General features: G+C 42.7%; 1 protein-coding gene across 3 annotated transcripts in view; it reads right to left on the bottom strand.

Annotated features, from left to right (window-relative positions):
• NAV2 (neuron navigator 2) overlaps positions 1-25,495 on the bottom strand; it is a gene marked incomplete at both ends in the record, with an annotated part of 737,881 nt that overhangs the window by 182,496 nt on the left and 529,890 nt on the right. The gene's annotated exons all lie outside the window — the stretch shown is intronic.

Here is a 25,495-nt window from a genome sequence, read left to right as displayed (position 1 = left end):
AAGCGTGGTAAGTATCTACTGCTTCAATTATTCAGTCCACAGTTCCATTTCCCAGTTATACAAAAGAATCAAGAATTATAATCATCATTAACTTTTAAGAAAACAATGTAGCAGAAACATTAAAATAAAGCAAGCAAGTAAGCAAAAAAAAAAAAAAAAAAGTAGAAAAGGAGAAGAAACCAGAAAGAATCTTTAGCGGAGAATAATTACCCAGAAAAGTTGCTAAATCCCGTCAAAGCAAGAAGTTTTTCCTATGGCGGCACTTTGAAAGAGTTACATGATTCCGGCTAAACTTTTTTTTTAAAGACCCTTTTTGCTTAAGAGCATAATCTATGTGCTTGGCTTTCCCGCAGGCAAGAAAACACTCAGGTTATCTGAAAGTCAAGGCTTCCCCTTGGCGTTCAGGAAACTTTCCCTGGCCAGACTCTTTTCTCAGAAATGTTTCAAAATATTTCCAAACAAGAGCCAGAATTATTCTGGGAAATGTGGGCTCCAGACGATAGCTCCTCTAGCCACCAAGGTGGCTGGACAGTCACATAAATAAGCACTGTAGCCCCGTTCTCTGGGCAGCCCTGGGATGATGCCGCTCTTGCCTTCCAGGTAAGTCAGCTGGTGGAGAAAGTGGCCAAAGCCAGGGAAGGCGTGCTGAGCTGAGCCCAGCGCCCACCACGCCCAGCACCCCATGTGGTGTGCGGGACAGGCAGGCTGTACCCCTCCAAACCCCAGAGAGTACGCCTGGGTCCGAAAAGTCACAATGACAGGACTTACCTAGCAGCAGCCACTTTCTCCCGCAGCGATTCCCTAGGAGAAATTCTCCAACCGGAGAAGCTGCCCTTCCGATTGTCACAAGTGTTTTCGGTTAAACTGCTCATGTTTCTAATTAAGTTTTGTCATCCACAACTGCTCCAGTGCCCAGAAGCCTGGCGGGATTAACGGCTGCTTCTTCTGCTCTCTCCCTGTTTTTTTTTTTCTTCCTTCCGTCCTAATATCTACGTTCTGCTGCCTTCTAGCAGCAAAGTAAACTGTATATAGAGTGGCTTTTTATGATTTAAAAGTCAACGGCTGCTGAGGCTGAGCGGAGCAGCCCTGTGTGGGGCGTGAGCAGAGAGCTGCCTCCCTCCACCCCCGGCCGCGTGGGGAAGCCGCAGCTCAGGGTGATCCAAAGCAGACCTCCCAATGTTTTAAAACACATACATCTTCCTGACTTACTGGGGATTTGGGTTTGGAGGGGAGAGTGCTACACATCCTCCCTAACAAAGCTCACTGGTGTTGTTGGATCTTTTCCTGGGGAGAGCCAGAGACAGGCTTGAAAACAGACTCAGGGAACCCACCCACACTGCCAGCCTGTCAGAGGGTCTCCGCCACTGCCCTGGTGGCCAACCTTGTGGGTGTTGGGAGGCACAGAGCTGGGCACATTGTGACTAGGGGCTAATGTTCCCTTTTTATGGGAGAGGAATCTGAGACTAGGTAGGGCTAATGAGTGACCTTAAACATCTTGCTGGAAATAGGCAGATCTGGGATTTGAACCCGGGTGTCCTGACTCTCAGGGACAGCATTATTGCTACCTCCTTTGATGATGGGATTTGAACCCGGGGCTTCTGACGCTCAGGGACAGTATCATTGCTACCTCCTTTGATGATGAACACATGGAAGCAACTTTGGTGACTAAGTGCTTTTCAGGCATTTCTTGCTACTTACATTGATGTATCCATGGTGGGCACAATTCAGCTTCCCCTCAACCCCTTGACAGGAAGTAGCTGGTACCATAGAGGAGGCTCTGGCTGAAATCACAGTGACCCTCCAATCTCAAATACTCCTCTTGAAAAATGACATTTCCTTTTAACTAGGATTTGATCTGGGGGATAGATCCAGATCTATCTTGGATAGAAAGCATGCATTCTAACTAAGAGTTCATTGGACTGTATTAATTCATACCAACATCCATCCATTCATCAAACACCTAATAGAACCAGACACTGTTCCTAGTACTTGGGATACAGCCAAAAGAAAACAAAGATCTCTGCCATCATGGAGTTTACATTCTAGCAAAGGGAATAGTCAATTTATACTCAATTTAATTATATCATTTGTAGAAAAGTACTGAAAAAAAGTAAAGGGGAACTGGGGACAGGATGCAACCAAAGCCTTATGGGAACGGCAAGATCATATTCAGAGATACAGTCCTCTTTCCTAAAGATGTTTTGGGCATCTTAGTTTCTGTGTGTACATGGACATCCTGCTAGAAAATTCTATGTGACTTGCTCAGAAATGGTTTCATCATGAAACAACCCTACCTACCATTTCTATGTATTTTAACACTCACAATAACAGCTAGAAATAAGCCAACAATTATGTAGCTAATAAATGGTTCGGGGGAAAAAAAAGAGAACAAATAAATGAACAAAGCCAGACACCTGGCTTGTCCATGTGAAATGGCCAAACTTGCTGAAAACGTGTGTCTCTTTCAGAAGAAGGTGGCAGGTGAGGGAAGGGATTTACAGAGATGGAGGTTCGATGGTCACTTCTCAGGCCGTGCCAGAGAAGCTCCCAGGAACTCCCATGTGTCCTTCAAACTCCAGGTCAGAAGCCTCTTCTTCCATTGAGTCATTTCGAGCCCCTCAGGCTCCTTGGGTTTCCCTATTCTGCGCTTCCCAAGGGGCCCATACCTCCCTCATACAAGGACTGTGAAGGGCCACCTGCTTTACGCCACCCTCTGGAAACACAGAGTTGAATAAAACATAAGGTATGGTGATGGGGCTACACCAGGTGCCATGAGAACTACACCTGCTGCTCTTCGTTCTCCCTGGGGTTTGAAAGCCTTCCTGAGAGTGACCCTGGAGTCACCACAGGGAGTATCTGCTATGGCTGGTTTGGTATTCCACTGGCCCGTGAGCTCCTCCAGGCCCGACTGCCTTCCCAAAGCCTATCCGAGCATAGAAATATTCAGCCACTCGTTCCTGAATTGTTGGTTTGCTAGTCTTTGGCATTTGCAAGAGATTTAAATGTCTCTTGCAACAAATGCAGGATTTGTGAAGAGTTAAGTATTTCATTAAACTTTTTAAACCTAAACTCAAGGGACAAAAAAGATAAAAACTCAGAGCTTCGGAATTTCTCTTAAGCATTGAGCCTGGGCTCCCCTGGTTTGAGGATCATGAGGACATGTCAAAGCCACTTAGTAAAGCCATGAAAGGTAAGACCTGGAGATGATTCTGAATTTGGTCTAGGGATGGATGATCCAGGGCATCTGAGGACCGGGTCATTGATGCTGGTTGTTTATGTCCCTTATATAGCAACAGTGACTTCAGGTGGCAAGTGGTCATGTCCAGGGTGAAGTAACACACTCTGTCATTCCTACAGTATCAGATCAGAGGTCTGAGATCTTGGCTGAGTGGCTGTTGATAGCCTGTCCCTCTGTCTTTGGAAAGAAGCCATTTCTAATGCCAGGGTCCTCTGACTGCTGGCACAATTTCCCCTTATAAGGCTTCTAAGACAGTGAAATCAATGCTGAAGAAGCATGGGGAGGCCAAGCCACAAGCTTGTCACCCATGAAGGGTGGCATTCTAGATATGCCATCTTGCCTCTCTGAGCCTCAGTCACCCCTTCTATAAGAAAAAGGATGAGCAATTTCTCTAGAGTTCTTTTCAATTGTGCAAAACTGAAAATCAAGACATCTTATTTAGTATGATAGACTTACATCTTCTGTCCCACTCTAATCTAATCTACTGAAATCTCAGCCAGTCTCCTAGAGGGCCTCGGAGGCTGGGCCAGTCAACTGGGCCCCCTGCTCCCAACCACACACACATAGCCTTCACTAATTATCTTCAAATATTCGCCCTCCACAGTTCTCTTAGATAATGTTTACTAGTACATGGAGAAAGCAGGCTGGGTCAAGGTATAGTCAACCTTGGAGGAGTCTCTGTTGTGCATTCAGAAATTGTTGTCCTGGAAAACAGGACAGGGAAAGGGAGGGTGGGGTGAGTTCTTTCAAATTAAGAGCATTTCTCTCCTTAATAACTAACAGCTCTTGCTCTTTTCTCATGTATATGAACCTTTGTTAGAGCAAAGGAATCTAAAAGGGAGAGAGGAGAAAGGCATAAAAGAATTTCTGAGCATCTTCTTCCCCAAACACTGGTATGTGGACCACTGAAAGAGGTGAGTTTTTGGATGGCCTACAGATGAATATTTTTATCTTTTGAAAGTTATATGCTTACTTTGTTACATATTAGAAAAAGACAACTGGGCCATATATAAATAAGCCATTTCACGGGTATTAAATGTACATGTAAAATTTGAGTTGATTTAAGAAAATTACAAAATAAAAACCACAAGTGGTTCCCAGATTTGGAAAACAAACAAAAAAAATCAGGCAGAAGGTTTGTGAGTGACGGAAGTCAGGGAAACACTGCTATATTAAATGAAGACATACTTGTTTTACATTAAATATATTCTTTTGGAAAATGCATGACTAAGTAGAAATTAAACCAGAAGGCTCAACAAAGGAGAAGGCCCAAAACTCATCTAAAATGGCTACTTTTAAAAGAGTATTTATATGTATTTATTTATTCCGTGATATTTAGCTGAGGATGGTCAAATCTGCAACACAACCTGACCTTGTTGAGTCAAAGATAATTTTAGAATAATCCCTTAAATTTTTTGACTATTACGCAGTTAGAAATGGTATAGTACTTTATGGTTCAATAAAATTCCACAAATTCACAGGCAAAGCTGAAAAAAAATCAAGACATACTCTTACTGAGTAGGATAGACTCTGACATCTTCTGTCCCACTCAAATCTAAAAAAATGCTGATAGCACAGCCCTTAATCAGATTTTATGACCCGCCAGTGGGTCTTGTCGTGCCGACTGAACATCTCAGTTCCAAAGACCAGCTTATGAGGTTCACCCACCACCAACTGACAAACCACTGTAAGAAGGAAAAGTCTCATTTGAAACATTGCAGACAGGATGCCTTTGAAGAAAAGAAAAGGCTTTCTTTTTTTTTTTTTAAAGGATTTAGAGAGAGCATTAATCCTCTAGTAGGGAGAGGAAAAGTTTGGTTTTTCTGGCAACCAGCCTTAACCTTCCCTGACAGGAACCAAAACACGTTCTAAATGAAAATACTGTGTAAAGCAGATAAATAAGCATTTCTTCCTCTCTCCCTCTGTGAGGGCGAACACCGGCCCCAGGTCGCTTCTGTCCCCAGCTTTTCAGTTAGGGAGACGTTGGTGGTCTGGTACCTGTGCCAACAAGAACAAAGGGAGAGTGTCCTGGCCGGCTGATCCCAGGTCCTGCCACCGCTACTGTGATTTTAAACCTGCCAGGAGGGAGGTTTCCGGCCTAAATCCTCTCCAAAGTCTTGAGGGGACAGACCTGATACCTAGGCCTGGGAAAATCTTTGTAATTTCCGATCATTTGTCGAGGTGTCAATCTTGAACATTCAAATTTGTTAGGATAATTGGAACCAGTTTTTGTTTTGTGTTAAAGTACACGTTTGCAGACTGGCTCAGGTCAGGTTATTTTACTGCTCTGTTAGCTACCAGCTCACAGCGGAGCATGTGGAACCTGACTAGGTTCTCTGGGTGGTTCTGTAGGATGCTGGAGCCTGGCCAGAGGAGACTTCTCAGCACTTTTCCATCAGCGGCTACTATTAAGGGTATGGGTCTAAACATAGCTTTCCCTCCAGTTACTTATTGGAAAGGGTCCCAGAAGGTACAGAAGAAGGAACCGGGACCATGAAAACGAGCACAGAGTTGGCGAGGAAAGCGAGAGGGCATGGGGTGGGGAGAACCTAGGCTTTGGGCCCTCATGTTCCAAGGATCTTACTGTGTCCGCAATTCCACAGGCTCCCAGAATGTCTAGGCTAGAATAAAAATTATGAGCTACACAACCAAATATTTTTAAAAAGTTGCTTTGCAAATGCAAACCCTATCAAAAATGCCATGATTTTTTTTATTTTTATTTTTTAGAAAAAGAGAAACCCATCCTAATATTTGTATGGACTCTCAAAGGACCCAGAATAGTCATAACTAAATCTTGAAAAGGAGCACAGCTGGAGGTCTCACACATTCTGATTTCAAAACTTAACTACAAAGCTATAATAATCAAAATAGTGAGGTACTGGCGTAAAGGTAGAGTGTAAGAGACTGATGAACTGGATTAGAAGGCCCAGAAATAAACAACTGCATGTGTGGTTAACCCTTTAAACAAGCATTTCACAGCTATTCAGTAAAATAGAATGAAAAATTTTCAGCAAATGATGGCGGGAAATTTGTATATTCACATGCCATGAAAAAAAATGAAAGTTGGACTCTTACCTTACACCATATGCAAAAATTAAGCCAAAATGGATCAAAGAATTGAATATCTCAATATAGATCAATGATCTAAACCTAGGAGCTAAAACTATAAAACTTCTAAGAGGAAAACGGGGAGCAAAAGCTTTGTCTCACTGGCTTTGGCAATAATTTCTTAAATATGGCACTGAAAGCACTGGCAACAAAAGAAACACTAGGTCAGTTGGACTTCACCAAGGTTAAACATTTCTGTGCATCAAAGACACTATGTTATCAATAGAATAACATAGAATGGATAAAATAGGCTGGGCGTGGTGGCGCACGCTTGTAATCTCCGCGCTGGGAGGCAGAGACAGGAGGATCGCGCAGGTTCAAAGCCAGCCGCGCGCGCTGGCTTAGGAGACCCTATTTCCAAATAAAAAATGTAAAAACAGGTCTGGGAGTATAGCCTGGAGGTAGAAGGGCTTTCAGGAACTCCAGTACCACCAAAAAAAAAAAAAAAAAAGAATGGATAAAATATTTATTAATCACATATCTGATAAGGGATTGATATCCAGAATATATAAAGAGCTCTTACAATTCAACCATGGAAAACAGCAATGGGCAAATTTCCTAAAATAATATATATAAATGGCCAATAAGAATATGGGAAAACATTCAATATCACTAACCATTAGAGAATACAGATCAAAATCACAACAGGCCTGTGTGGTGGTATACCCCTAAATCTCCGTACTTGGGAGGCTGAGAAAGGAGGTTCACAGGTTTGAGAACAGCCTCAGAATTGCAGCGAGATTCTCAGCAACCTAGTGAGAACCTGTTTGAAACCGAAAATTAAAAAGGGCTGGAGGTGTAGCTCAGAGGTAGAATGCCCCTGGGTTCAATCCCCAGTACCACACATGCATACATATCACATCACAACAAGTGCCATTTAGTACCTACTGGAATAGCTACTATTTAAAAACCATAAAGTATCCCAAACACTGGCTACCCTGCCTGTGGTTAGTAACTGCACTTGACTTTGCTTACAAGAATGGCTGGTTCACTATGATGTGCTCAGAAAATGATTAAAACCATACTGGGTCCCTCTGTATGGCTTACAATTAAAAGCAGGAGTGTGTGACTTGTCCTTTACTGGCTGTTCCTGTCTAACATCGTTGTCTGCTCTAAAGCTCGGTGAACTCAATTGACTAGCAATCTTGGTGATGTTTTTAATGTATTTTCCTCTCCATATGTCAGACATTTTGTTATATGATAGAAATTTTGTTATACGAGGTCACTTAAAATGTCACATACAAATACTCCATTATCTGTGACAGTGTGACCAAAAGTAAATGCACAGGATGTGTAAGCACGTTATCCCAATAGACTGACAACTCCTCTCTTCTGCATGACCACGAATTTCCCAGTTTTCCTCCACAGCTTGTTCGCTCTGGAGTAGGGAAGGCACCGCACAGCTACATTTTCACATATGATGAGGTAATGTCTTTTCTTCAGTGGCTTGTTTTGCATAAAACAAATGGAAACTACGTGTGATGTGCTCATTTGTTTCCCTGCTGGTAGCTAAAAAAACAGTAAAAGAAAACGAGAAAGAACCGTATATTTTCAACTGTAGTTCACCTTTTCTCCAAACAGTTTCACAAGATAAGTGTTCAAATTCCATTAATGTTATAAAGACCTGGTGAAGCTAAACCCTGGTTACTTCACTAGCAAGATTAGTATACAGCTGGCCTTATGTTTGACCTTGTGATAACAGCTCAGAAGGAGGATACATTCTTAAAGCCCCTCTTTCACACATACACACCCCTTTCATATAAAAACGTGTCCTACACAAATTTTTTAAATTCTCCCATTTATCTCGATAAGGAGTCAAGTTGTCTGACTGCTGGCATTTAAGAATAAAAGGCATTTGTACTCTGAGGTTTCATTTTTTGAAGACATAGCACCCTGAAAAATATCCTTCCTCTCTTGAACTTATTTGTTCAAAATCCCGAGGGAAAAACTTTTGCTTCAATTGCTCAAGCCATTTCTCTATCTTGGACCATATATGGTTCTAACAAAGTATAAAATTGGCCCCGGAAAACCTTCTACTTTTTTTTTTCTTCTAAGGGTGTATGAAATTTCACAGAGCAATGAAAAACACTTTACAGGGTGCAAATCCCATTCTTTTAAGAGGTCCCTGTCCATCTACAACCAGCAGCTTCTGGAAGAATGAAATCATGGTGTGTCGTTGTAACTCCATCCCCCCAACACAGACTCAGGCAAGACCTTCTGCAGGGTCTTTCCTCTTTTCCTCTCAGGGCAAACAATGAGCTCTCTCAAAGAGGAACTTCTAACTAGTGTTGCACCGAATGCTTTCCACTTAACACACAGGGCGGCAGTGGCAAGGCATTCAAATTCCATGGTCAGGGACGTTTGGAAAATGGAGGGCTAAATAGTAGTCACATCACTTTCTTGTCTGCAGGACTCCTCAGGACCTTAATATGCTTCCTAGCACTGGGACTAACCCAAACGATGGGATGGTGGGATTCCTAAATGTATTTTTGTCACAGAACTAGGTTTTTTTTTTTTTTTTTTTTTTGGTAGTACTAGGGCTCCTGGAAGCCCTTCTACCTCCGGGCTACACTCCCAGACCTATTTTTACATTTTTATTTGGAAACAGGGTCCCCTAAGCCAGTGCACTCAGCTGGCTTCGAACCTGCGTGATCCTCCTGTCTCCGCCTCCCAAGCGCGGGGATTACAAGCGTGCGCCACCACGCCCGGCTGCCACAGAACTAGTTTTATGCATTAGCTTGAGTGAGAAAAACGTCTATCATGAGATGCATTTTGATAAACACTATCCTAATAAAAAGGGCCCAAAATGGACAAACAACCCAAATCAGAAGAGACAGCTGTCAACCAGGTGACAGTCACTAGCCAGGGAGAGAAGAACATCCACACTATATCCCCTGTGAAGTTATACTCTAGTACAGCGTGGAATTCTTTCATGATCTGTGTTTTGAGCATTAAATATACTCAGTGTGTAACTAGTCCCTTTATTTCAAAAGGATTAGTGCAAGACTCTGCATGAAAGCCCAAATCCCCCCACATATACACACATACGATTTCTACTAACAGGCTTAGTGGGGCATGGTGGCATGTACCTGTAATCCCAGTACTTGGAGGCTGAGAGAAGAGGATACTGGGTTGGAGGCCAGTCTCAGCAATTTATGAGACCCTCAGTTACTTAGCAAGAGCCTGTTTTAAAATAGTAATTAAAAAAGGGGGCTGCAGGTGTAGCTTAGAAGTAGCATGTTCCTGGGTTTAATCCTCAAAACCAAAACAACAACAAAAACAGTTACGTTCACTGAGATGGGGGCATGGTGACAGCGAGACCCGATGGGGCCCTGGGCTATATTAACACAGGAGCGACATTCAGAACAACAGAGGGGAAGAGTCCTCCTGCTGCTTACAGCCGGACCAAAACTTGAACGACAAAGTCTTAGAAGTTTTGACCTGGAAAGGCTTCTTAGAGCTAAACGTTATTTTAAGTCATTCTTTTCCTCAAAAGGGGATCAGAGCCTTGGACAATGACTTCTCCAAAACCTCACATTCAGGAAGTGGCACAGCTATTACGAAACTTGGGACCCTGGAATTTTTAAGTAATGTAACTTCCCTGGCCTACCCCAAATGTACTGAATCAGAACCTCTTGGGGATGGACCCAAGAAGCTGGAGTTTTAATCAGCTCCCTGGTGGCTGTAGTGCGCACGGAAGTTCAGAAGCCAGGTGCGAGAGGGTTCAGGTCTCACAACAGGGCAGGGAGCAGCTGTAGTTCTCCCAGGACAAGGACTAAAACAAGGATGACTCCAAAACACTCAGAACAGGGAATGGCCAAAATGGCTGAGACGTTCAGGTTGGAAGAGAAGGCAAAGGGGGAAGACTCCATTAGGTTGGTGGCACACATCTGTAATCCCAGTACTTGGGAGGCTGGGCCAGGAGGACCATAGGTTCAACACCAACCTCAGCAACTTAGTGAGGTCATCAGCAACTCAGCAAGACCCTATTTCAAAATTTAAAAAATAGTAATAATAAAGAAAAAGCACTGGGTGTATAGATAGAGTGCTCCTGGGTTTAAAAAAAAAAAAGGTGGAAGAATCTCACTAATGAGTAACTTCTTTTTCCGTTTTTTTTTTTTTTTTTTGGAATGTCTGATGACACTGGACAATAAAAATGAAAAGTAAAGTCACTCCTGTCAGAGCAGGCCTGGGATACAGGGATGCCAAGGACCTATTACAGCACCGGGCCACAGAGCATGCCATGGACAGCGAGGAGGAGCACAGCTGGGGAGTGTCCACAGCTAGTGTGGAAAAGAGAGTCAAGACAATCTGACTTGACAAGTTCTCTGCTGCACTCCTGCCAGAGCATATAAGATTTTATTTGACATAAAGTTTCCATGGCGTGTGTGTATGTGGCTAGTAACATTAAACAGTAAGAAGAATATCGTCCAACATTTAAGGAGTATGCATGCACTGTGTGCTGGACACTTTTTTTTATTGGCCTTTTTCATTCACATTGTAAATCCAGTGAGGTAGAGATTCACTATCCTGTTGTACCAGTGAGGACTCTGAGACAGAGGGGTTCAGTAAGGGACCCAGGATCAAACACACTGGGGCTAGGCAGCTTTGCTGCTAAGCCCACACACTTTAGTTACAAGTCTAGTCTCCTCTGCCTAGAGATGAGACAATGGACTCTCAGAGTGTGAGTTCATCTGCTGGTACAAAGTAGAGCGTTTTCCACACGCTTGTCCCCGTGCTTGGGAGGCTGAGATAGGAGGATTGCACGGGTTCGAAGCCAGCCTCAGCGACTTAGTGAGGCTCTCAGCAACTTACTGATATCCTGTCTCCCAAAAAAAAAAAAAAAAAAAAAAAAGGTCTGGGAGTATAGCCCGGAGGTAGAAAGCCTCTGGGTTCCACCCCCAGTACCACCAAAGTAGAGCATTTTCATCTGGTCATAACAGCTTTTAGAGATTCTACAATAAAATGTGCTCACCTTCAATTCCTTCTCTAAGAAACAAGAGAATTAGAATTTTTCCCCTATAAGTTGGGTATTTTTGGGGGGAGTGGGGTATATTTTTTAGGGATGTCAAACAGTTTAGAAATAATTTAAGTATTGCTTTTGTTCTTGAAAAATTAGGATGCTAGCAAAATGTAAGCTTTCTGCTGTTATTTTTTTCTGTCAGTCAAAATCAGAAGCCATCCAAAGAGCTGGCTTATTGTATCTCTCAGGGGGAATGGATGCAGAAACTGAGAGCTGAATTAGACCATTATTCACTATCTGTGACTGTGTTATGCCAAATGTGAAGGAACTGAAGGAAAAAAGGCATCATTTACCCCAGTGCTGCCAAGTATGCAGACACCCGGTATCAGATAGATCAAATAATTTCAGGGCCTCATGGATGTTACTGATCCACACAGCCCTACAAGACTTCTAAGCCTTTTCACCTGACAGTTGTCTTCTTAATGGAAAAACAGCATTTTTCTTCTGGAAAAAAAAATGGAATACATAAAGGCAGAAAATGTCCCTAGAGACGGTTCACCGTCTTTGCTCACCCAGAACCAGGAAGCAATTTCCTCCAGGTGTCTGTTCTGCTTTAGCCAGAAGACCTGGCTGTGACAGGTTGGCAGGGGGGTGAGTTTTTGCAGTGGAGCCCTATTGTAGGTGAACCCCATAACTCCGCAAGGCTGAAGCACCTTTTAAAAATCAGAGATCCGGGATGATGTGGAGATAATACAGACATAATTGTCTTATTCTGTTCTGTTCTACTTAGACCACTTTTAGAACTGTGCAAACATAGAACTATGAGGATTGGTTGCAGTTCAACTTAATAGCCTGGTAATTTTAATTACTTAGTTTGGCTAAGCTCAAGTTGATTCATAAATAAAACTAAAACAAACACCAGCAACTACCGTTTCTTGAGCGTCACCTTATGCCAAACACTGTACAAAGTACTTCACATCATTTCACTTCAACACATTTGTTTAAAATGATGATTTCATTAGTTCTTGCAAAAACTTTATTTAGTGGATTGAATGCCACTCAGATATTTTCAGCTTGCCCATAGTCACAGCTAGTAAGTGGCAGAGTAAGAATTAAACACCCAAGCCTACACTCAATTGACTACTCAATAGAGATGGTGACAAGAGTTTTCTTCCTTCCCCACTGGGAGTAAAGAAGCAGATCTGAATGCATGCTACAAGAGCAAAGAATCCGACATGCACATTAATTTCCACTGGGCTTTCATATAGCAAGGTGGATTTTGGTGGCATTGTCGTCATTCACAAGAAGAGGGAGACTAGGGGGGACCCCAGAAATCCTTTCTGTCTCATTCTATAGAGGAAAACAGAAGTGGCCTTCTAGCAGCACCATGCATTCTGGAGGATCCAGGGCTGAGGGTAGCTCCCAGCTCTATCCAGGCTGGCTGAAGAACTCTGGCAAGGCCCCTCTCATCCCTGTGCCAAGCCAGGGCGCTGTTCAAGGCCGCCTCTGGCTCATGTGTCTCCTCTGCCTCACCAAGCTGCTGGAGGCAGCCCAGTTAGTTAACACACAGCTCACTGTCTGGAGCCAGGACTCAGTTGCTCCTGACAGTATCTATTCTGTTTCTGAGAGATTCAAAGGGCTGTTCACATGCATGACGGTAGACAGTGCCGCGAGGGACTTCTCACCCACATATTGGGTTGTGAGATACCACGTGAAAACCTGGTTCACTCTCAAACCAGCTTGGAGCTTTGAATTCAAACTTAGTCATGAGTAAGCTTCTTAAGTGCTATTCCAGTGGCTCTGTGCCATCTTGAACAATTAATTCTGGATGTGTAATAACCAGGGATATGATTGGGGCTCCAAGTTATTTGGCCCCTTTTCTCCTTAGGATCTTAGAACAGCCACAACATACTGTTCATTCCCTATCTGCTCTATCCTTTCCATCCCTCCGACTTTTCTTGACACTTCTTTTGTTCCAAGTACTCCCCCAGATCCTGAGAATAGAGTTATGAACCTAGGGCCTATGCCTTCAAAGGGTTCCAAGTTTTATGGGCAATACAGACCAGACCACACATCAAAAGGAACAATGAGATGGTATGTGAATGCAACTATGGATCACAAAAGGGGATACCAAACTCAGCCTGGGAGCAGGTAGGAGTCAAGGAAGTTATTTAAGCCATTTTTTTTTTTATGATCGCTGCATGGAACCTGAAGAACTACATTCTTTAGAAAGCACTCAAAGAAAATATAGAGTGTACAGGCATCCACAATGAATGATTAAAATCAAACCCAGGAGAACAAAGTATACAGATTCTGAACTTAATCAGGGTAAAATCTGGTCAGCCAAATGTACTCACAATGCTAATCACAACCAGAGATTCCAAGGGTAAATCCATTGCATCCAAGCATAATTAAAAAATGGGACATATAACTCAATTAGAAGGGGGTTCTTCCCCACTGTCCTAGTGCACGTGTGCTCTTCTTATTCTGTTGCACATACTGAATTTATTTCTACAGCAAAGAATCTTTACAAGTCACCTCTTGGTCCCAGCTGGCAGGGGTATAGGGTGGGGGCCCAGGCATTCAGGTTGCACCTTCATTCTTTCCCAGCTGTGGTTGACAAACCAGAAAGTTGATGGTTTCAAGTAATATCAAACTGACCTTTTACTCAGTCACTCCCATATGTTAATTTAGTTCCAGGTAAATGACTAAACTTCTTCTGTTAAGAGTCACATTTTGAACTAAAGATGTGAATGAGTGACAGAGACCCACATGCAATTTTATCCTACTAATATGGAACTTAAAGGAGGAAATGAAGGCAGGAAAAGTCAACCAGTGCTGGCTGTACACTGCTTGGCCTGAGCTTGAGGGGCCAGGTCCTGCTCAAGAGGACATTACCAAGTCAGCCTCAAAGAAACAGTTAAGTCCTGGTGCAGGTAAGTTGGTCATTGGCCCATACATCACAGAGCTGGAGACTACAGAGATGAAATTCAAGCCCGGTCTTTATAGCCTATTGCCACAGGGTCATTTTCCTTTGTAAAAATTAACAGATCCTTGGTGCAAACTTATGGAACAAGGAGGATGTGGGATGAGAAGAGGGTGGCAGAATATATCTAGCATTAATTAGCATTCCTAGTTAGGACAGGAGGAACAGAGCATGTATGTTAGCAAGAGAGCTATCTCTGGTGGGACAATTTCTTGACAAGCCACTTAGGCCAGCAAAAGGCGGAAAGCAGAGGAATCAAGAGAAATAAGGCCAGCTCATAGAGATCTTGTAGGACATAGTGATGAGTCTCCAAATAGCCAAGGAGGGGAGAGGAGAAGAGTGGGGATTAAGAATCCCAAGTCACAGAAATTCACTTGCCACAATTCCCCCTTTCTCAACAAAAGTCATATTCCTCTTTCTGAAAATCAGATCATTTTTGACAGGGCCTTCTTCCCCAATTCCTTACTAAGAACTAAGCCCCTGGTGGACTCCATGATTAATTTTGCTCCTTGAAACCAAAGTGGCTGTAATAAAGTCAGCACTCAATAAAGGTGCATCAAATGAATGTGTTGGTGAGTAAAACAAAGCTATGTACTGACTTTGAGAAAAGATAATATATATTTTTTTTGGTGCAGGGGATTAAACCCTGAGCCTTGTGTACTCTAAATATGTACTCTACCACTAAGCTACCTTCCCTCCCTGTGTGTGTGTGTGTGTGTGTGCATTACTAGGAACTGAACTCAGGGGCACTCTACTTCCAAGCTACACTCCCAGGCCTTTTTGTTTTTGAAACAGGCAGGATCTTGCTAGGTTGCTGAGAGTCTTACTATATTGCGTGGGCTGTCCTTGAACCTGTGCTCCTGTTGTCTCAACTTCCTAAGTACTGGGATTATAGGCATGTGCCACCATGCTCAGCCCCTCCCTCCTTCCTTTCCTTTCCTTTCCTTTCCCTTCCTTCCTTCCTTCCTTCCTTCCTTCCTTCTCTCTCTGTCTCTGTCTGTCTGTCTATCTCTGTCTCTCTCTCTGTGTAAGATGAATTATTAACTGGAAGTAGTCAGTTACCAAACTTTGGAGAGAGAGGTATGTTAATAAACAAAACAAAAAATAGTAAAAATAGTATGATTTTGCAGCTGGCACCAGAGTTCCTCTTGGAAGCTTTCCTGGTTTAGGAAATACCCTGGATAGGTTAGATAGATCACCCCAGGTATGGTTGATGAAGCTCTGGGAGTATGGTCTAGAAGGAGCAAGAGAACAGAGGAAAAAATTCTCAACATAAAAATTAAGGAGAGGAGGGAGAAGAGAGAAGGATGGCTGAACAATATAGGAGGCTGAAATCTTAAAAATAAGTGGCCACAAAAAATTCCACGTACAAAGAAATTAAGGAAATTTTAAGAATATAAACATAAAACATTAACTGTTAAGCTGTGTGAACTGCAGGGGCAAAACCATGGTTGCAAACTTTCAGATGCAGTCTTCAATTCACAAAGCCTTAGGTCATTCTTGAGAAGAGAATGAACTCAGACAATCCCAGTGGGTAAGAGAAATATGTCACATAGAATGAAAATACATGATCTATAAGTTAAAATTTAGCAAAATAGGGATGAGAAACAAATAGTGACCAATAGTAATGTAATCCCATTCTCAACCCAACAAAACAAAATAAACAAAGCATAACACTTGGAGAAAGACCAGAAGGACACTGCCACAAGAGTTTGAGAATCAATTTCACTTCAATCTTAAAGGATTAAGGAAGCAGTAGGCTGGTACATGTCTAACAAATGACTCTGAGAAGAAAAAATAAAGCTGGGCGTGGTGGCGCATGCTTGTAATCCCAGAATTCAGGAGGCTGAGACTGGAGGATCACGGTTCACGGACAGCCTCAGCTACTTAGGCCCTCTGCAACTCAGTGAGACCCGGTTTCAAAATAAAGAATAAAAAATAGGGCAGGGAGTATAGCTTGGAGGTCAAATGCCCCTGGGTTTCATCCCCAGACCAGCAAAAAAAAAAAAAAAAAAAAAAAAAAAAGAAGAAGAAAAAAACAAAAAAACAAAAGTTCTGATGTACAGTGTTTGCCTATTTCTGTGGTGTAAATACTCTCACAAGTGTATGGCAAATTTCAAGGCATCAACATGACATCAGTAGAATGAATGGAAAATTCCTGCAAATTTGGTTCTTAGGAGCTAGTCCGAGCTGACTCCAGCAGGTCACAAGCTCACTTGAGCTAGGTTTAAGGCAGTTCCCAATGGGTTAAGTCTCTGCTTTTGTTTTGCTGGGGAAAGGACTTATCTAGAGTTAGTTTAGCTTTTGAAGCTAGGCAATACCTGTAAGAGGGTGAAGATGACATAGGAACTGGAAAGTATTATGGCTTTCATCTGGAATATCTCCCAAAACCTCATGTGTTAGGCAATACATCAATGTTTAGAGGCAAAATAATCATGAGGGTTCAAATAATAATTTGAATGGATTTACTGGGTGGTAGCTGGAGGCAGGTGGGGTGTTGCTGGAGGGAGTAGATCACTAGGGGTGTAGCCTGGGGGGATATATCTGTTCCTGATCCCTTCCTTTCTTGGCTTCAACTGCCAGGAGTTAAGTATCTATCCTCTATTATATCCTGTTACCATGATGTTTCTGCCTTGGAGCCAGCCAATCATAGACTGAACCTTTGAAACCATAAGCCTAATAAACCTTTCCTCCTCTAAGTTGTTCTTATCAGGTATTTTGGTCATAGCAGTGAAAAGCTGATAACACAGAAAGGTATAAGGGGGTCACCATCCATCAACTAACCACCATATGATCAAAGTATATAGAGTTGAAAGGAAGCCGTGTGGTCAGATAGTTTGAATTAGATCCAGAGGGCAGAGTTACTGATCAAGGGCACTCCTATAATCAGTCTCAGATCTGGCACTAGAACTGGGCTGCCCTAATGTCTGACTTACTTAGGCTCAAGCAGAGAGAAAACCTAGCCTGCTTCTGGGCAGGGTGTGCAAGGGTGACTCTGGCTGAGCTTAATTAACTAGCTTAATCATCTATAGAGTTCCTCACTGTCTTTGTATGAAGGAGGAGAGCTCAGCCATGAGTTGGTATGAGCTTCAGAAAGCCCGCTGGCAAGAAGATAAGATGCAACTGAGGGAGCAGCAGAAAGGGAGTGGGCAGCCTTCCATAGGAAAAGGTCTGAGGATGTGGGTGGAACTGGTAGGCTGATGGGATATTCCTAGTCTGGAAAAGGATCCCCTTCTCCTAGGTTAATCAGCAGGAAATAGGTGGGGCAGAAGAGGAAGGCCTTTTTATGTTCTTAATAATGCCCCAAACACAAAAATACACAATGTGCTGGTCAATGCCTCCTTTTCATTGAAAACAAGATCCAATTAGGCATCCTAAATGTTTTTCAAATGATTTCTGGCCTGGTTATATTACACAAAACAGGGCCGAGTGATTCAAACCTGCTGTCAATACAGAGTAAAGGCAAGAAAAATGCCAGCTATTCTGCAGCTGTCCTGGAGGAACTGCTTTCTTGACAGCCCTGATGCACAGAAACAAGCCAAACTCCCAGAGCAGGAGTTAACCCAAATAAACCTGGCGGATATCAGTTGAGGAGGGGAGTCTTAAAATAGCAGCCAGGAATGCACGGGTTCCCTTGGATAACTCAGATTACATGCCTGTCCCTGCCTTTATAAAACTATGCACTAAAAGTCTCTGCTCAATCTGGTTTCTCCCTGAGTTGCCAATATGGCTCCTGCTCATGGATGTAAGTCTATAAGCAAACATGCTAGGTAAGCAAAATGTATAAAGTGCTGTTCCTTGAAGAGTTGTCTGGGTACAGATAGAGATAAGGAACAGTGTGGATCTCTAGGAAATCTAATCACAAACAAGGCATGTTTACAAGGGCGAAGGTTTCCAGTTAAAAGGAGAGTATTCATGATGATGGCCATTTGAAATAGACTTTGAAGAAGTATACATTTATTCAATGAGTTCTATCTGTATCCGGTTGTAGGAACACAATGGTTAGCAGTGACCAGTCTCATGGGGGTGGATAAATATCACATTTAATTATTTTTTCTTTTAAATTATTTAACATTTTAGTATGCAGCAGCACAGCCATTTAAGTCCTAGTGTGTGTAAGTGGAATGTAAACATTTGCTCAAAGCTGTGGGCGTTTGAAAGCAGAGTGGCCTCTTTCCAAGAGATACAGAAACATCCAAGAATTGCTTTTTTTGCACTTACTCTGCAAGTGAAGAGGCAAAAACATCCTAAGAGTCCAGATGTAAATTCCATTTCCATTTTTCCTATTTCAAAAACGTTGGCCAAGCCCTAGCTTTCCTTGCTTTTGACAGTTCACTAATCTTTATTTAATGGGATAAAGTTGAAGAACTACTTCCAAACATAGACATTTTGCTTAAAAATGAGAATGTAAGCATACAGAGACGTTATGCAGCCACGATCTAACCTAGCAGAAATTCAATGATGAAATCCCTGGAATTTACCACCTTCCAAATAGAATCACCACAGCGGCTCTAGAAATTATCACTTGTGCTCGCAAAGAAGAGAGCTGTCTTTTGCTAACAGACACTGAAACTAACTGGGATTTAGTGGCCCAGAACTTCACAACCACAGACCTCTGCCAAGTGCCTGTGTCCAAAGATAAACCTGTCACTGGACCAAGATGTACTTGTCTCTCTGCTACAAGCCTCCCAAATCAGCCAATCGCTTGGGGCAGAACTTTGCAAGTCTCCCCACCTGTGCTGTGGCTCTCTTCCTTCTAGGCTGTGAAAACTTCACAGCACTATGAAGTTGATTTCTGTCTTAATTATCCTGTTCTGGACACACTAGGTCATCTGCTATTCAAGGTCAATTTGGAACTGATCAAGAGCTCTCAGTATAGTAACTGGTCTCGGAAACCTGGAGCTTCAGAAAATCTGGGTTCCAATCCTATTTTGGCCACTATCCTCCCTTCTCAATTATTCCAACAAAGAATTTTTGAATGACAGGCAGCTTTCCTGCCTTCCGAGATCTCAAAGTCTAGCACCGATTTGTTGGGTAGAACTGAAAACATTGCCAAGGACAGTGGTGCAAGCCTGTAATCCCGGTACTTGAGAGACAGAGACAGAAGGATCACAAGTTTGAGGCCAGCACGAGCAACCTACTGAGATCCTATCTCAAAAAAAGAATTGAAAAAATCATTGTGTCTGCTTCAGATACACACACACACACACACACACACACACACACACACACACACGGACTTTCACATCCTTGACATCTCATGTCCATTCTGACTACTTAGGTTTTAGAGAATGCTGGTCCCTTGTCTAGAATATTCTTCTCTACTTTCTAGATAATCAATTCACCTTTCAGCTTAAACCTCACTTCTACTGTGTTGATTCCTCCAAGACTGGACTAGGTGCTTCTTCCAGAGCATCCTATAGACACTTATCATAGGCTACTGCAAGTGTCTCTTTTTCCCACTAGCCTGTAAGCTCTATGGAGTGGCACTGTGCCCTGCTCAGTGTGCCATGGCCTGTCCCCTTCTTCCAAGCACAGTATCTGATGCACACTGGACTTTTCAGGGACCATACAACCAATGGAGTTTACCACAATCACTTCCAGCTTATGATATACACTGAGTCCTGGCTTTGCCCATAAGAAAATCAAGATACACACAAAAGTATATTGTCTAAATGTGAAAACAAATAAGATAGGAATTAAGCACTACTTTACCCAAGAGCGTGTGGTAGAAGTGATAATCATCAAGCACAAAAATGACTTTAAATTATGATCTTGAGCTGGCGGTGTAGCTCAGTGGTAGAGTACATGCCCATCATGCCCTGGGTTTGGTCTCCAGCAACACACACACACACACACACACACACACACACACACACCACCACCACCACCACCACCACCACCACCACCACCACCACCACCACCACCACCACCACCACCACCACCATGATCTTTATCATGATCATTTTACATGTGGCATTTGTTTTCTAAAGTATTGCTATGTCAGAAAAAAAACTTATTGACTCCCTCTGAGAGTGACCCTACCACTTCTAGGAAGTCCATACTCTTCCAACAAGCCCCAGTTCCTAAGCAACCACTTTAATTTCTCTGAATTAATATGGCTCTGACTGCCAGGATACACAGGCTCATTTAAACCCTCTTGTCACTATCAAGAAGTATATGTAGTGTCCTCTGGTTTTCAAAATCAAGAACCTGAGCCTGTAAGTAAACTCAGTGACTTGGGAGGTGTACCATTTGCTGGTTTGGTTTATAGCTGTGTCGTTAGCAACTTCACAGTAACTGTCATCATTAGTATATAATCTAATCAATGAAAGTACAATAGTTTAAAGCAAAATACAAGCTTTTGAAATCTCACCTCTGGCCCTTAACAGTTACATCATGTAGGCAAGTTACTTAACTATCTGAGCCTCAGTTTCTTTTCTTCCTCCTTCCCCCACCTTGTACTGGGAATTGAACCCAGGGATGATCTATCTCTGAGCTATATCCCCAACTGCATTTATTCAGGGGCATTCTATCTCCGAGCTAAACCCCTAGCCCAATTTTTTATTCTTTATTTTGAAACAGGTTCTTACTAAGTTTCAGAGGACCTCACTAAATAGTTGATCTGTGATCTTTTTGTCTCAGCCTCCCAAGTACTGGGATTACAAGCGTGTGCCACCTTGTTCAGCTCATTTTTTATTTTGAGATAGGGTCTTGCTAAGTTGCCCACACTGGTCTTAAACTTATGATCTTTCTGCGTCAGCCTCCCAAGTCACTGAGTTTACAGGCTCAGTTTCTTGATATTGAAAACCAGAGGACACTACTAATACTTCTTGGTAGTGACAGAGGGATTAAGTGAATCTATGTCTGCAAAGTCCTGAAACACCTCTGTTGTGATCGTTACAATGTCCCTTTCCATTCATAGCCCATCATCTCATCTACCCTAAAAGCATGCCCTAAAGTTATTTATAAGACCTACGTTTATAATGTTTGCTGTTGACACACAGGTACAGCTTTATGATAGTGAAGAAAAGGAAGAAGAGAATGGTAACTGTTATTTCCTTGATGTCACCAATCTTCTCTTTTCAAAAAAGACCATCTGGGAAGTAGGAGGAGAAAAAGACCAGCTTAGGCCTGTTCCTGAAGAAATGTGCTTCCTAGAGAAATTCCAAAGGACCCTTGACCACAAACCACACAAAACTATAAGATGTTTTACAGCCAGGAAACTCCTGCTGTTTCTATTTACAAAATCAACTGACTGCTGAAAGTTACAATCTGTATTTACCTGGATCAAAGGCCAATGGATAATCTCAGCCCTTGCATACTTCAGGGCTAGCAGCAAAAGCTCTCCCTGCTGTAATTCTTGAGGGAATGGATCGGGCAGGATGGTCAGTTGCTTTCTCAGTGGTCCATTTAACTGTTGGGGGTGCCCATGAAATGGGGTAGCCTCTACAATGGGAAAGAGAGAGTGCATTTCCTATCCTAGGGACATTCTATCTGAACCAGATTAAAGTTAAATTGACGCAGGAAAAGGACAATCAGAAGTTCTCTTTTTATCATCCTTGAGGCCAAAGCAATGTTTGTTTACTTTTCGTCAAGGGGACACTGAGGCCTTTGGAGTGGGAGGTGCTTACCCACTCACACTGCCAGGCAGGAGAAGATCTGGGGTTAGGACAGGCATCTGGCAATGGCATCAACAAGAAGCCATTTTAAACCACTTTATTAGCTGGGCATGGTGGCGCATGCTTGTAATCTCAGTACTTGGGAGGCTGAGACAGGAGGATCACAGGTTTATGGCCAGCCTCAGCTACTTAGTGAGGCCCTCTGCAACTTAGTGAGACCCTGTTTCTAAATAAAGAATAAAAAAATAGGGCTGAGCATGTATCTCAGAGGTAGGATGCCCCTGGGTTTCACCCTCAGTATCACAAAAATAAAATAAAAATAAAACCAGTTTATTGATATATTATTCATATATTATAAAATTCATGTACTTAAAGTGTGTTTCAATGGTTTTCAGTATATTCACCAAAATGTACAACCAGCGCCATGATCTAATTTTACAACAACTTCATCAATGGGATATGTACACAATGGAATTTTACTCAGCCATAAAGAAAAACACAAACACAATTACACCATTTACAGGGAAATGGATGGAACTGGAGAACATTATGCTAAGTGAAATTAGTCAGTCACAAAAAATAAGAAATCGGATGTTCTCCCTAATATGCATAAAGCTAGGGAGAAAATGGGTCATAGAAGGAACTCTAGAGGAAGGAGATACTACAGATGAGCAGATAAGGTGACCTGAGGGGATGGGAGGGGGAAGAGGGAAATTCTCTAATGTTCATGATGTACTTTAAGAAACATATCACAGTCAATCACTAAGCCAAACATGAGAAGAAGGGAGGGGGAGGGAATGGGGAGGGAACTGGGTAAGTGCTAATCAGGTGATGTGTGCATGTATGTCTCCACCATCTTGTACTCCATTAAGATATATGACTATAATGTACCAATAAAAAGTTAAAAATAAACCTCATCAGACCCAAAAGAAACTCTATAGCCACTAGTAGTCACTTCTTACTCCCCACCCAGACTTAGCAAACTCTAATCTCCTTTCTGTCTCCATAGATTTGCCTATTCCAGACATTTCATATAACATTTGGTCTTTTGTGACTAAAAAGCCATTTTGTAAATGTCAGACTTTGGTGGCAGGTTTTCTGGCTATTCCCTATACAATTATCCAGATCTGTACTATCAAATACTGGAGTCACAAGCCATATGTGGCCATTTAAGAAAATTAAAATTTGGTATATTAACAACTCAATTCCTCCTGCACACTAACCCCATTTCAGGTGCTTAAAAGCCACATGCAGGTGGTGGTATCTTTTTAGCACAGATGGAGAACATTTCCACCCCTATAGAAAGTTCTCCAGGATGATGCTGACCAGAGGATGAGGATGTTTTTTGTTATTGATTAGAGATGGACCTGATTCTCCTCCTGCTGCTGGGAGTCACCCAAGTGCAGATAGAGAAAGAATAAAGAGGAGTTCCAGGGAGAAGGAGAGCGAGAGCAAGCTATGGGCCAAGAAGAGCATCCTCCCCGCCCACCTGGCTGTTGCTCCAGCGCCTGGAGGGCTCCCCAGGCTCACAGCAGACCTCAAAAGCACTCTGTTTAGTTAAGCTCATCCAAAAGGCACATACACCAAAGCCTCTGGAAGGACTTCAAGGGAGCCAGCCTCTACCTTGGCTATTTGATGATTTCTGGAGTGTTTCATGTCAGAAGGTGATCTGAGGGGCTGCTTAATGACACAGAGCAGATCTGCTCCGTTTGTGGCCAGCAGTGGTCATTCCGGCTGCCAAGACATGACCACTAATGTTGACCAGCACCCCAAGGCCAGAGCCGTGGCATCTTGGCATGCTCAGGCAGGAGGGAGCTGGGAATACACCCTGTGCCTTTCCTTGGGCTGTTTTGTTAGTTTAGCTATGATGTCTTTAATCTGGCTGGCTGAAGATACTTGTGTCACCGGCTCCCAGGAATGGGGCAGGAGGTAGTTTCAAATGGTGGATCTGGATGCATTAAAATGATCAGAGAGCCCGAACTGAAGGATGATGGAAAACAAAAGGCAAAATAAAGCAGCATTCAGAAAAAGATCCTTTGCTAACCAAATGGCCTTTGTTCTACAACACTGTGGAAAAGTCATCAATTATAACCCTTTAAAGCTGTTTGAGAGGAGTTTAATTAAATTGGCTAATTTCCTTTTGTTTAAAACTCTGCTGAAGAATACATCTTCTTTTATCTACTTTCGCCAATTTCTAAAAAAAAAAAAAAACAAAACAAAAACCAAATTCCTCTCCAAATGTTTACTTGTCTCAATCAATACTTCTGTCTCAAATTCCCCCTCCTCCAGGTGTGTATGTGATGGGGGAGAGGGGTTCAAGAATCAATAGGTTACATTTCTAAGATAGTAGAAGCAAAAGATAACCAAGTGGATCTTTTACCAAACTAGGGCAAGTGTGCATTTGCTAGAAATGTCCTTCCAGCGAAGGTCACTGTGTCCCTTCTTCCCCTGGTTTTCAAAAATACACTTCACAGCTAGGCATGGTGGCACAAACCTGTAATCCCTGCTGCTCAGAAGGTTAGGGCAGGATGGTAGCAAGTTTGAGGCTAGCCTGGGTAACTAACCGAGACCTTGTCTCCAAATAAAAAGGGCTGAGGGTGTAGCTCAGTGATAGAGCACCCCTAGTACAATTCCTAGCACTGGAAAAACAAAGAAACAAATCCCCCATCACTAGGGTTTCTCCAAAAGAGATGAGACTAGGTAAGGAGAGAGGTCACACAGAGGTACTTTAGATTTTAGATCTGAGGTGAAAGACCATGGTTGCAAAACTGACTTTTAAGAATCTCTGTTCAGTTGCTATGGTTACGTTATCTCTTGCAGTCTTTTATGATTTTGGTATATACAAATTCATCAATTCAACAAACATTACTCGTGTGATTCCTATCTTTCATCTCATGTATTCCTCATACTAACTGTATGTGGTTGGTGCTAGTCTCATTTCCATTTTATAACTAAGGTACTTCAAATTCAGAAGTCCCACATGATCCCAAGTCCTGCTGCCATCCAGTGGAGTTAGTCCCAATCAGACCCCAGGTATCCTGAACTCAAGTCTGACTTTCAGACCATTAACATCTGCCAGTTGGTGTGGAAGAGTTAAAAAAGACCCATGACATCTGAAGCCAAAGGATTGCAAGGCCAGAGAACAGCCTTGAGTTGAGTGGGACCTGTTGGCTACTTTCCCTGGTAATCATGTCCCTTCACAGGCCTGATTGCTCTGCAACTCAGAGAGACCTTCTCTGGGACTAGAATAACCATGGATGCCCTGGCTTCTCAGAACAGACAGAATGAGATCTTTGAAAACAGGGCCTGGTTTTCTCCCTGTAAGGTCTAAAGGACTCTCTTCTGCAGGCTCTGCCCTGGGTTTCCTTAATGAATGCTGCCCCCTACAGAACATGAGATTCTTAAAAGTAAATCTGCATGTAGCTGCCTCAACAGGTTCTTATCTGGCTTTGGATGTGGGGCATGCAATGAATCCAAGTGTTATATGGTCAAAACCACTGGGCCTATCTTCTTACTGGGCAGCTATGATTCCTTTTCCATGGCAGAGATCCTTACTTGTGGTGGGTGGCCTTGGGGTA

The sequence above is a fragment of the Muscardinus avellanarius genome (genome assembly GCF_963383645.1).
Source record: "Muscardinus avellanarius genome assembly, chromosome: 1".
Lineage (NCBI taxonomy): Eukaryota > Metazoa > Chordata > Mammalia > Rodentia > Gliridae > Muscardinus > Muscardinus avellanarius.
Note: the sequence above shows the minus strand (reverse complement) of the source record. Positions and strands in the feature narration are given on the sequence as shown.